The following is a 13176-nucleotide window of genomic DNA, read 5'->3' as shown; positions in this document are numbered from 1 at the left end:
GATCATTCCTTAAAACTGGAAATTTCTTGAAATTTAAAAGCAGGAAAGTTAACACGTGTGTTTTACTGTTATATATATATATATATATATATATATATATATATATGTAAATATATATATATATATATATATATATGTAAGCATAATTCGGACAGGAGAGTTGCCAATACTGTTCTATTACTTATTATTGAAGTATATTGACGTTCTGCATTCCTCATGGGTTGGTGATATTGCACCTGTCACTGGATAGAATCCTGGAGACACTCTCTGTGACAGTGTGACTGTCTCTGATGTGGCTGCTCCTTCTGGAGCACAGACACCTTTGTAGTCGCTCCTCTCCAGGGATCAGACACTACTTGCCTGAGCACAGTCACCTTTGTAGTCGCTCCTCACCTGGGATCAGACAATACTTGCCTGTTGCTCCATGGAAAGTATTTTATTTCCCTCCTACCTTGCATGTCTGCAGAGCATTCCCCGATCTGCCACCTGGGGATGTACTGTCTAGGGATTACAAGCTCCCCCGAGGGAGAGAATTATTTTCATACCACAGTCAATGTAATAACACTCAAAAAGAATGACAATCCTTTAGAATTGAAACAATTAGCTCTAGAAATCATTAATATAATACCACAACAAGCTATAAAAATCTATATAATGGAAGCAGACTGGAGAATGGGAAAACAGCCACTTGTGCACTCATTATGTCTGGAGATAAAGTAGAAGAAATTAAAATTAGAAATCAAGATCATGCATCAAATCTTACAGCAGAAGTTGTTGCTATGCAAGTAGTTCTTCAAAAACAGAGTACCATACATGCGAGAAAATGCGGATCCTGACAGCAAAAGCTCTATTCAGCATCTCCAGAACTACCATGAACTATATGATCACTTATCAGTAAATACAGTTAAATACTTATAAGATCTGTCTACAACAAGAGAAATAGATAAACAGTGGATCCCATCAAATGTCACAATACCTGGAAATGAATGGACAGATACCATAACTAAAGATGGCTGTTAACTAAGAAAAATATCCAGGGGCAAACTGACCTACTCTGAAGTATTCTCCAAACGCAAAAAAAAGAAGTAAATAAAATTTGGAAACGGCCACTACAACATGAATGGTATAATGAGCAACAACTGGGAGCAACCAGGGAACCACAAACTGCATTAGTATGGTGGGCGCACAAAACATGTGAAGATAATAGCATCTCAGATGATATTTCCATTATGTAAAAATGCAACACAGAACCAGCCTCACCAAATAGTATCCTGACATTTATAGACCTTACTCCAGACCACATATACATACTGTATACTCAAAATGAAAAAAAAAAGTGATACACCAGCTGCAACCTCATGGACTTGGTCTTAAGACCTTGAGATAAGAAAGAAGAAGATATTGATATTAGTCTGATGGTTATATAATAAGACTAATGTCAACTTTCAATACAAGTTAGGATAGAACAAGATGGCTCAGTGGTAATATACTGGACTCTCATTCAGGAGGTCCTGGGTTCGATTCCCGGTGCTGACCAATCCAATGGATGTTTTTTTCATGGTTTTCCTCGGTTGAATATAACTAATATTGAGTTAAATAAAGGCGAATGACGAATGAAACACCAATTACCATGAAATAATAGACACAATGGCAACAAGCATTCCTGGCAATAAACTAGACAGTCAAGATATGTTATAGGAGTTAAAGCGACTGTAATAAATATAAATGAAAAAGTCCACGCCTGTGGAGTAATAGTTAGCGCGTCTTGCCGCGAAACCAGGTGGCCTGGGTTTGGTTCCCGGTCGGGGCAAATTACTTGGTTGAGGATTGTTCAGGGGTTTTCCCTCAACCCAGTATGAGCAAATGCTGGGCAACTTTCGGTGCTGGACCCCGGACTCACTTCACCGGCATTATCATGTTCATCCCATTCAAACGCTAAATAACCTAAGATGTTGATAAAGGTCGTAAAATAACATACTAAAAAAAATAAATTAAGAAAATACTAATTAGGACATGGGAATAAATATAGATCTACATGAACCTAGAAAATGCTTTTCGAATATGCAAGTGCTAATATTGGCAGCAAAAATTAAAGGCCTTAGGAAAAATACAACTAAACTGCTGCTGCAAAATTAGTGCCTTGTGTGTAGACATGCAACTTCTTTTTGAAACTTCAGCTCTCTGGTTGTGCAGCACAATAAGAGTGCTGGACACTGCTTTTGGCTTGTGTGTGAACACAGCTGCAATAGAAAAAGTAGCAACATGTGACTGTACCATAAATGGAATTTTTATTTTTTGATGAAATATATGTATTCATGCATATGGCACATATGTAAGAACTTTATATTCTATCAGTCTGTTCAGTCATCTCTCAGCATGAATGAACATGTCACCCAAATGGGAGGAATTTACAAATTTTGATATTTATAAGTTTTATAATATGGAACTCAATTTGGGTTGAAACGATATTACACACACATACACATACAGTGTGGAATTAATATAACTTTGCAGATTTGAGAGATTATTCCTTGGATAGAGTACAACAAAAAACTCTAATACCGTATTAGTTGCAAATGAATACTTTACTCAGAAAAAATAATTTTCCCCTAAAAAATAATGCTGCTGTACTCAATAAGTACTATAAGTACAATTCCAATATTTACTTTTATCATTAGAAAAACTGATATGGAATGATTTATCTCTTGGCAGTTTTTCAATAAAATGGACGGTTTTATGCAAATTAAATACGAAGAATAAGTGTATTATTATTTCCTGCTGTTATGAAGTCTGGCAATCCTACTGGTGTGAGTAAGGGCACTGCTGTTCAGACTGGTTGCATGTGTGTTTTCATACATGAGCCAGTGACACAGTTGCCAAACTACACAGAATTTCAGCCTAATTTTGTAATTAACCATGCATTTAATTACAAACTGCAGAATAGGTTTTATTTTATTTTAATGTATTCTATTGCCCCTTCAATCAGTTTGCAGAGTTACATCACTTCCATTGTGTGTGTGTGTGTGTTTGCGCGTGCGCGTTTTTTTTTTTTTTCAAAATATATGTTGCATGTTACATTTAGAAAGATTTATGAAAGAGTGATGCTTGCTGAAAGTTACGTTTTGATTGACGATTTTAATTCCTCTTATTATGTATATAAATGCATATCTCTAAAGAAGAAGTTCATTCAGGGGCGTCATTTCAGTTTTTGCTTTGGTGAATGGCAAGATTATTTAGGGAAGACGTTAAAGGGTATTTCTTCTGAAATGAACTATTTTCCATACCATAAACGTTGGTAAACTTGACCACTGAAATTAATTGTTATTTTGATACATGAAGTTTCTTTCTTGTGATTGGCTGTGCAGCTAAATTGTAAATATTAGTCCATCTAAAATAATTTCGGATTTCATTTGCCTAAATTCTATTTTAAGCTGATCCTAAATATTTCCATTCCCAACTGTGACACCAAGTATGAGAATTTTAATTTAAGAATTTAAAAATTAAAGCAGAAACACTAGGAGCAAAATCCACTCATAAATGTAAATAATTCAGCATTTTCTATTGCACCCACCTGAGCATGCATTTTCAAGGGTTTACAGTAGTAGATCAGACATAATGTCTCCGAAGTCTTTAAAGAAGTTGCTGGTTATGAAAGAAAGCAGAAAACTATAAACCTAGTCAAACCATAGCTGAACACATACACTAACATCTGTAAGCAGTGAAGTACGGTAATAATATCACGAATTCTGAAAGACATGGGTTTGGTTACACATACAGTTTACCCAAATAAAGAAAAAATTATCGGTTCCCATCTAGGACTATGACTCTACTATTCATAAATTTATTTTATGTACTGAGAATAAAGTTTAATTATGAAGTTGATTAAAACGCCAGACTTCTGGTGCATTCATTATGGGACAAGGCATTGCCACTAACAATTTTCTGAATTAACCCCAACAATTATCTTTTATTACTTAAGCAGTTACAAAAGTGGAATATTTTAAAAGTATAGTTCTCCCATTTTTTCTTTAGTGCTACTACTCAGTTATTACATTTATTCAATCTTGAAATGGGGGGTGGGGGAGAATTTTCCTACCCTCTACCCCCTAAATGACGCCTCTGAGTTCATCATTTTACTGACTTTTCCTAATGTCAGATTCAATAAGAAAATCTAATTATGTTTACATTAATGACCACTGGAAGAAAAAATGTGATCATTTTATGACCTTGCCCTTTCATAAATTTATGGGATTCTTATTGTTTCTGTAATGTGTTTGTACCATTAACGTCTTGTGACTCAGAACATTTTCACTGTTTAAAATTTTAGTGGGAGGCATATAAGTACTGAGTAGGACCTCAGAATCGCTTCCATTAATTATTGCAACAGCAGAAAATAAGGTAAATTAATTGACATGTATATTTTAATATGTTATATCAATCGTATGTTTATAATGCATATACTAATATATTTTTCTATGTTCCTTGCGAACATATTCTTGTATTTGTTTTTGCATATCTACCCAGACTCTCTAATCATGAAATATGGTACAGATATTATGCCATATTTAGTCTATTCACAGCTGTTTACTCTGAATGTATCCTAACTTTTCATAATAGCGGTATAGTGAATTTCTCATTTCAGCATCAAACAGAATCATTCACTGTAAATCCATGAAACACTATCATTTTGTTATTGAAAATTATGTATTAATCGGATAATAAGGCTGAATTTCTTCTGTGCTTCTTGTACTGTATGTGCAATTCTCTGCTTGTTATGCTTTTAATGAATTCATCAGTCAGTGTTTTCTTCAGTCTGTCCTTTTTACATTGTCCTGGTAGCATCCATATTTTCATTTCCATTCTTTTCCTTAGTTCTTTATAAATGTCCAAATCAGTTTAATGTTTTTTTAATCTGTAGTGTACGTAATTAATACTTAACATAATTTATTCAACAATTTGAAAACAAACTTAAATGTAATAAAATACTATCTGAACAAAAGTTCATATTTTGAGGTTATGTTTACATAGAATATAAATGACCCAATGTCTTTCATTAGTTTAATTTCAGAATATTATAAAAAATGACCATTAGGTAATCTGTCTTGCATTGTTGAGTTATAATCTTTTATTTTGTGGTGTTCAGTCATCATGTAGGTCTCATCATGCTAATTGATAGAATACCAAGATTCATTCAATTTGAACTTTATTAATTTGTCCCTTTACTAGTGTATGTAGTTTAGTAATGACTAATAACTTCCAGACTATTTAAACGTGATATTGATCATGAAGATGAGGAATGTGTGATTTTTCATCTCGTGATGGAAATAAGTTAGCCTATTGAGTTTCAGTTTCAAACCATCATTTCCAGGAATGTAAAAAACAGTTTTGTGGATACGTTAGTTGAAGTATAAGTTGTGGCAGAGTAATACATAATTCGATCATTAACAGTTTCTGAGGATAAATTGGGTATGGAGTATTTTTGATCTAGGCATTTTAGTTGGTTTTGTATTACATTCTTAATATATTATGAGAGTGATTGTTGAAATGGTTTTTAATATAGTTACTTAAATAATTAAGCAGATGATATGAATCGTGTATAGAGGAATTATACGAGTCTGTACAAACTTCAACTTTTCATTTTTAACAATAGTCATAAGTAGGCTTGTAATGTTGGGGATTGATTACACAAGTTGACTGCAGCATGGTACATAGGCCGGGGATGTGAGCTAGTATGAGGACATTGACTTGGTTCTGCGATCGATTACACTAATAACAAGGTGCACATAAACAAATCTGGACAGTTCTAAAAGTAAATATACACTACTTAGCATTACAAAGATATATTTTATGTACTTTTCGTTATGTGCAGAAGAATTATCATAGAATTATTCGTGGGTTTGAGTTTCCTCCTTTCTTTTCTTGTGCTACAATGTCCCTGTATATAATATCGCTTGTCACCTCGTATGTTTGTGTTATCCAACAAGTGATGATTGGCTCTCGAAGGAAAATAATTTCTTGTAGCCTGTTTTTGAATGTCTGAACACGATTTCGTGATTAAAGAAAACTTCTTGACAGAAGAAACAATACGATTTACTACTGGGAAATTATTTCTTGCATCTTCTGCCAGCCGATGTGAACCATGGGATCTACGTTTTAGGTGGACCATGCTTACATAATGATTTGTCAGAATCTCTTCTGTTTCAGTCACATAAGCAGCTCTGTCACTAAGCAGGAGAAACTTTCCACCTGAATTCTCTCTAGGCGACAAGATAAGTAGGGCTTCCCTAACAACACAAGCCGTAGTGCTACAGTTTTTCTATAGATCAGGCATGTCATTGAAGGGGAACATGCTTCTCCTCCATCTAGTCTGCACTGGTAGTTTGCCGCACATCTTCTACAAGTCAAGGTGTATTATAGGCCATTAGCTTATGTTAGTTGTGTCAATGCACATTACAAAGGAGTAGTTACAGTTTTGTTATTCTGCAGAATCCAACTTTCTGATGGCAGAATGGGTAATGTAACAGCTGTGGCTATCGTGGTCTCCTGAACACAAAGCCACATGTAATGGCCACCTATGTCGACTCATATGGTACCCAGTGTCTTATAGAGGGACCTCAAGTGGCTCTTACGCAAAGTAGACTCATCTGTAACTTTGCAATCACTAAAGGAAACTGTGGAAAACCACCTTCTTCAATACATTCCACGATATTATGATACAAATAACTCTCACAACAGCACATTGAAAATATCTACTGCAGTACTTAGTTATAGATGAAATGAACTCTTGAATTAATTTTGTCCGTTTTTTTTTTTTGACATTCTTTTGTGGGTGGTAGACTTCTTGTATTGTTCAAAGTGCGATTTTTTAACAAACTTGACACAAGATTACTTGATCTTCTGTTGAATATTGGGAATAGTTAAGAATCCATTGTCAAAGTACTGATAATTTTTTTTTTTTGGCAACTTTCACTTTAGGGATATTGCAGCAAGAAAACTTCGACTTGCTCTGAAATAACTTCGACTCTTTATCAAACTTCAACTGTTTTTCTTACATTTAATTCTGAAACTAGAATCCATTGGATCACAGATGTTAGAAATTTAAAATGCCTCAGTGTTGAATAATGTATTAAAACAAATTAATTTATTTTGTAATGCCAGTTTTTTTGTGAAAAGTACGATTTAGTTCCTTTTAGACTCTTAAGTTCTTTCAGACGTTTTTAGGACCTAAAGGATTCATACATTTAATTAAGAAATGACTGAAACAAAAATATATGTATTAGTGATTTTATGAAGTAGCCTAAGGAATAAAATAGATTAAAACCTAAGAATCCGGATCCTAGTTACGAGAATTTGAAATATTTATGGTTTGATGTGAAAGGATGAAACCTTCAGTTTTAAGGCTAACGTCTAGTGATAACTGTGAAATATCTAAGGGTGCTATGCATAGACATTTCGCTAGCACGCGCTACGAGCCTGCTAAACTAGCCCCGGCTATCGACTGATTACTTGTACAGGATTCATATCATATCACATCGATAACACTGGTTTCTGAATACGATAAACGTTAGTTTGCTGATCATCCACCAGAAGCCCGCGCTGAGAATTTCTATGAATATGGCTCTTGAAGTCTGTCATTCTGATGTCAATTTTTTGTTTGTAGTATGTTGTACAGGTACAAAATCAGTATCTTCTCTGTCATAAGTGTTAAAAAAATATTTATATTTTAGTTATAATAAGTCGAAGACTCGTCAGATATGAATTGTTTAATGTTACGGAATTTTAATTGCAGCATTTCTTTTTTAAACAAAAAAGTGTTTGATAACACATTTGCTTACTAGCATCTTTTGCGTGTGTATTTTTCAAGATGTGTTTCACAAGTTGGTGCACTCTAGTTAGTGTAGATGCACTGCTGTTGCATGCACACTTTCTGCAATACTAATAATTGGTGTTAATCTTAGTTGAGGCTATTATTCTGATTACTGTTGTATTTTCACATAAATATAAACACAGTATAGAGGATGCCCAGTTCAATTTTGCTGCCAGGTGTTACGGAATTTTAATTTCAGTATAAGTTGACAATTGTCATTCTAGTTGTATCTTGTGTAATCAATTGCTTCGTACTTGTACTTTCCTTTGGAATATGTCTCTTGGTCTAGAGATAGACTGAATGTGCATAATGATATTGGTATAATGATGATCATTGACATTGATTTGAATATATTTTACGTGGCTCTGCTAGCTAAATAGTTCCAGTATTGAACTCACAGCAATGCATAGAAAAAAAGTCGCAATATGAGTAACTTAATTTGTAACAAAAATCGTATCTTGAATTCAGTCCCGTTGTTATTGTGACGAATTTGTGCAGAAATGTGGGGGAAAAAATATTAAATACAATTTAGGGATAGTAAATAGAAATAACCTATGGGGAAAATTAATATAGGATTATAAACTGTATGTTGTACGTGCAGTGTTATTTCCATTCAAATGCATAGATTCGTACTCAAAAAACATGTGATATACAAATGCATAGATGCATCCTCAAAAACATATGATTACATCAGAGTCGAACTGTCGTTAGGCTATTTTAAAATTGTATTGTGATAGTTTTAAATCATAAATGACATTGTTCTTTCAGTGTCACTGTTTTAGCTCCCTTACATGCTGTTACGAAATAGTGTAAACATTTTAAAATTTGTTGGCATGAATAATAGCAGAAAAGGATTTAGTAGCTCACATTCTGAACCATGAACTATTTCGAGTATTTACTGTTATCAGTACACATGCATTTCTTAGTTGTGATGTATGCAACTTTAATAATGGATAGAAATCATAGACTTTTGTGTTCCGTTCTTACTTCGAGTCTGGAAGATAATTTGTTGTCAATGTAATATTTTGTATCAGCTTCTATAATGCAGCTTGCAAGTTCATTGCAAAGGAATCTCTTGGAAAATCTGAAATCGTTAGTAATAATTGTTACAACATTGAAAAGAGAATTAAAATAAATAGCTTTAGCATACCTGCCAACTTTATGGATTTAGATGAAAGACTCTGGATTTTCAAATCACTTTCTGGTTCTCCAGATTAATATTTTTTCGCCTGTTTTTTTTATTCATTTTTTTTTTTTTTCCATTTCATTAGCAGGATTTGAAGAACTGCCAGTTTCGCCTAGTGACATATGTTCTGAAACAGGAGAAATTCCTATGGCTACTAAATAAGATGTTTCAGGTGTACTGGTTTGGTCTGTTTGCGCATTGGAAGCAATGATTAATAAATGCAATAGTTCTAATAACATAATAAATATAATCTGATTGAACGAGTAAAAATTACAACAACAGTGTACAATGGGTTGATGAATGGACAACAAAGGTGCGCATAACTGAACAATGAGGATGTTAGAACACAATACTACTGATTCTACTATATATGCAATGGCCGCCAATCTTATTAAATCTCTTTCAGTTAATCTCCATGCAATACATTCCTGTTACAATATTCCTTTCGTGTGACTGCTATAAAATACGTTCATACAATACACTCCTTGCCAACACGATCATATAATATAAATTTTAACTATCTCTCATACAATATAGAATCATACTATGTTAACTACAGCCATTCATTAAACTATGTCCACACATTCGTACAATAAACTTTACAAGTCTGATATATCTTGCAGAGAGGAGGAAAGAAGAAATAACACCAATCAGCTAGTCAGTGTGTTCCCATTTAACTACTCTGTTCAAATATAATTACTTCTGTTGCGATCTAGAAACTTCTGTAATCTAACCCTGCCTGTTCTCAATATCATGTAGCACTCTATATCAAACGACTTGGCTCTGAGAGTTGATAATGCCCCTTTCTTTAGTTGAGCCGAAGAAGGGCTTGGCAGGACATTTAAAGAAAGATTGATAATTTATTCTTTGTTATATACCCATGCTGTCTAATAAATTTGAAAGCTGAAAAACAAAGATTGATGAGCATTTGGTGGATTTCTTTTCTACGTAGAAAAAGGTTCCAAAAGAAAGATGAATTAAAATAATTTCAAGAACTTCATGTCAGTGAGGTGAGAAAAAATTTTGAAACATGCATGCAAGTGGTGGCTCTCCCAGAGAAATTGTTTGCCTCGACTTCTGCATCAATGACAGCCACTAACAAGCTTCTTAATTAGTGAGATCACTGATGAGATAGCTGATTCAAAGAAGACATTACAATCATTTAAAATTTCGAAATTTGAAATTGAAGAAAATGCTAATGAGAATTCAAATGGGAAATAAGCAGGTGCTACAACTGCTCAAATTCTTCAAAAAGGCCAAGTTCAGAGCTACAATATCCAAACATAGTAAAATTATCCAAACCAGATCTTGAATCATTGAAGTTATCCAACCTATAAAGGGAAGAAAATATACATCACACTAACATACGAAAACATAAACACACACAAGATTGCAACCTCATTCAAGAAATTAAATTACAACATCACATGCAGAGCAAATAATACTCTACAAAAACATCTCGACACACAAACGAACAAATACAACCACACATGCGTATACAAACTCAAATGTAACACCTGCAACAACTTCTACATAGGACAGCAGGCAGATCATTTCAAACACGTTACAAACAACACATCACAGCCTAACAAAATTACAAAACACTTCCACATATGTGGAACACATCACAAATGCTAACCATACCTACAGAGACATCAACGCAGACATGGAAATTCTACACATCCAACCAAAAAGCTAGAAACTAAACACATTAGAACAATACGAAATATACAGACACACAAAAACACATCCAAATGAAATTCTCAACACACAACTCAATTTCAGAACACACACACTCTTTGACTCCACATTGCACTACAAAAACACACCCCCACAGGACACAAAACAAAAGACGCCAAGACCAGCAACAGCTAGTTCTAAAGATGGCCAATAGCAGGTCGAAACATGTTAACCAGGTACAGTAAAATTTAACACGAGAAAGACATATAATACATAATCAGAAGAAAATACTTCATGTTTCTTTCATCCAACTTGAACAAAGGGTTTTTCTTGTTCCTCTCCAGCGTGATGCCAGTCTTTGAACATATAATGTTACATTACAGTCTAGTGCTCTCCTCGTATTTATTTTATTCAATCTAACTTCATCTTTGGACAGCACCTGGCTCACACGAGGAAAAAATCTGCTGTAGATAGATTAAGATAGAGGATTTTTGTTGCACCTAATTTATCCCTTGTATATACCTTTGTTATAAATTATTTTTAACACTTGATCTACAAATAGAGAGAAAAAAACCAGAGTTTGGAGCTTGTAACCTCTTATTTACAGTGCAGGCACATTATCCCTAGACCATGGGATCAAGACAACATTATCATTTGAAACACTGACAACAAATTATTGGAACTCTGCTGTTGCATAGAAATTATTCATTCATGTGTAAACCTAAGCACTCATGATATCAACCAAAGTCTTCAAATGGGGACTTAGCTTATGGCAACCAGTCATCTATTTATTTATTTTTTTTGTCAAAGAACACATAGTGTTTACAGAAGTAATATTCATTAGACAGTTGTTTGAAGTTAAATTAATAACTACAGAATTTTCATTTTTTTATGGCACTGCCATTCTAAATGAATAATTTCCCCACCCATTGAGTTCATCTATTTTCTGTTAGGTGTTTTGAACGTTTTTCATTTAATGCATAGAGAAACATTCAACTAGTTAAAAAAACTCGTAGTGTTGGCGTCATCTTTTTTTCAGTACATTTCAATTTAATTGCATCTTTTAATCATCTAATATCACTAGCAAGCTTATACTTGTAAATTGTTTAAATATTTTTCTTTGTTTAAGAAACTAGTTATGAAAGACTGCTCTAATGAAGTGTTTTCTAGCAATGAAAGAAATTTTCATGTGTTTTATATATAGTTACACTTACATTTATATTTTATTATAAGTAATATAAATCATATTGATAGCCTCAACTAAGATGTGAGAAAATGTATGCAACATCTCATTATTGGTTGCATTTTCTTTCATTTAGCAACCAGAAAAAAGTGATATTCAGCACAAGAGTTCAAAAAGGAAGCGTAATACTCGACATCCATTGGAGCAAATCTGGAGGTAATATTTAAAGAGATTGATAGAAATTAATTTTGCTGGAAGCACTTCCCAAGTTATTGGGTGAAGACAAGAACTGTGTTATTCACACATTGATTTCTACCACGCACATCTCATCTTTATGGTCACACTTTTTAATAAGTCTGAGTTAAGCCTCTTCAGAATACTACCAAATCGTAGCAAATATGTTTATGATGAGCATAAACCGTTTCACATTCGTAATTATATGATTTATGCAGATTTATGTTGTCCAGGACAGTAGTTCAAAAAGAGAATTTAAATGTTGGTGTAAATTTTACCTTGTTTCTAAGTTCTATTTCTTGTTATTTGATGATTAGTAGGGCAACCACATTTATGCTTTATTTTACTGAAAATTATGCTTTTAATTTTTAAATATTATGCTTTTTTACATTTCTTCCCAGAAAATACAAAAGAATAAAATAAAATGCTAATTTGATCACTTGAAACTATCTTCAGTGTGAGTTTTATTGAAAATGTCCCAATTTATCAGTACTGTCACTATTTCACCATTCTTATTCACACTATCATTCTTGTAGGCGAAACTTTCATTTTTGTTGAGGGCAAGTAACATGAGTATCTAAATTTTCTTCCTTGAAAGAACGTCTAAGAGGATTCAAAATCCAGGTTACAGTTGAGAAACTTCTCTCTACCACTGCACTAGAAGCAGGAACTGTTTCATCTTTCGTTGCCAGCTGACTTAAGACTGGTAACTTCTTTGATTGCTTCCTCCAAAAAGATACAGCAGAAGAAGGCTCTGTCACTTCCTCCCTTAGAATGGACTATCACTTCCTCCTTTAGAATGGACTGATGCATACACATTTCTTCTAAAGGCGCATGTGTATCTAAGAATTGTTTTTGTTCAGATGGTAGACTTGTGAACATCATATGTGTATTAAGTCTTGCTGGATCCAGAAGTCTGTAGCAACATGTCCTCCATTTAGATAGTTGTAGAGCTTCTTAGATTGCACATCAGCGGTGTTGTACACTTCACTCACTGAAGACGTAAGTAGTCATATCTGAGATGCA

The 13176-nt window shown here is 33.7% G+C and overlaps 1 protein-coding gene across 5 annotated transcripts in view; it reads left to right on the top strand.

The window, feature by feature from the left end:
• The window catches only part of mei-9 (DNA repair endonuclease XPF mei-9), an 81275-nt gene that overhangs the window by 19337 nt on the left and 48762 nt on the right, over nucleotides 1–13176 (top strand). Inside the window, exons 5-6 of one of the 5 annotated variants that reach the window (XM_069837495.1) lie at nucleotides 4328–4398; nucleotides 12053–12132. The exons of 2 other annotated variants lie outside the window; for them this stretch is intronic. The gene's annotated coding sequence lies outside the window, so the exon portion shown is untranslated. The remainder of the gene's footprint in view (nucleotides 1–4327; nucleotides 4399–12052; nucleotides 12133–13176) is intronic. 2 more of the 5 variants (XM_069837496.1, XM_069837497.1) reach the window with 2 other exon arrangements.

Source organism: Periplaneta americana, chromosome 10, assembly GCF_040183065.1.
Source record: "Periplaneta americana isolate PAMFEO1 chromosome 10, P.americana_PAMFEO1_priV1, whole genome shotgun sequence".
NCBI lineage: Eukaryota > Metazoa > Arthropoda > Insecta > Blattodea > Blattidae > Periplaneta > Periplaneta americana.
This window is presented reverse-complemented; position numbering and strand designations above follow the sequence as displayed.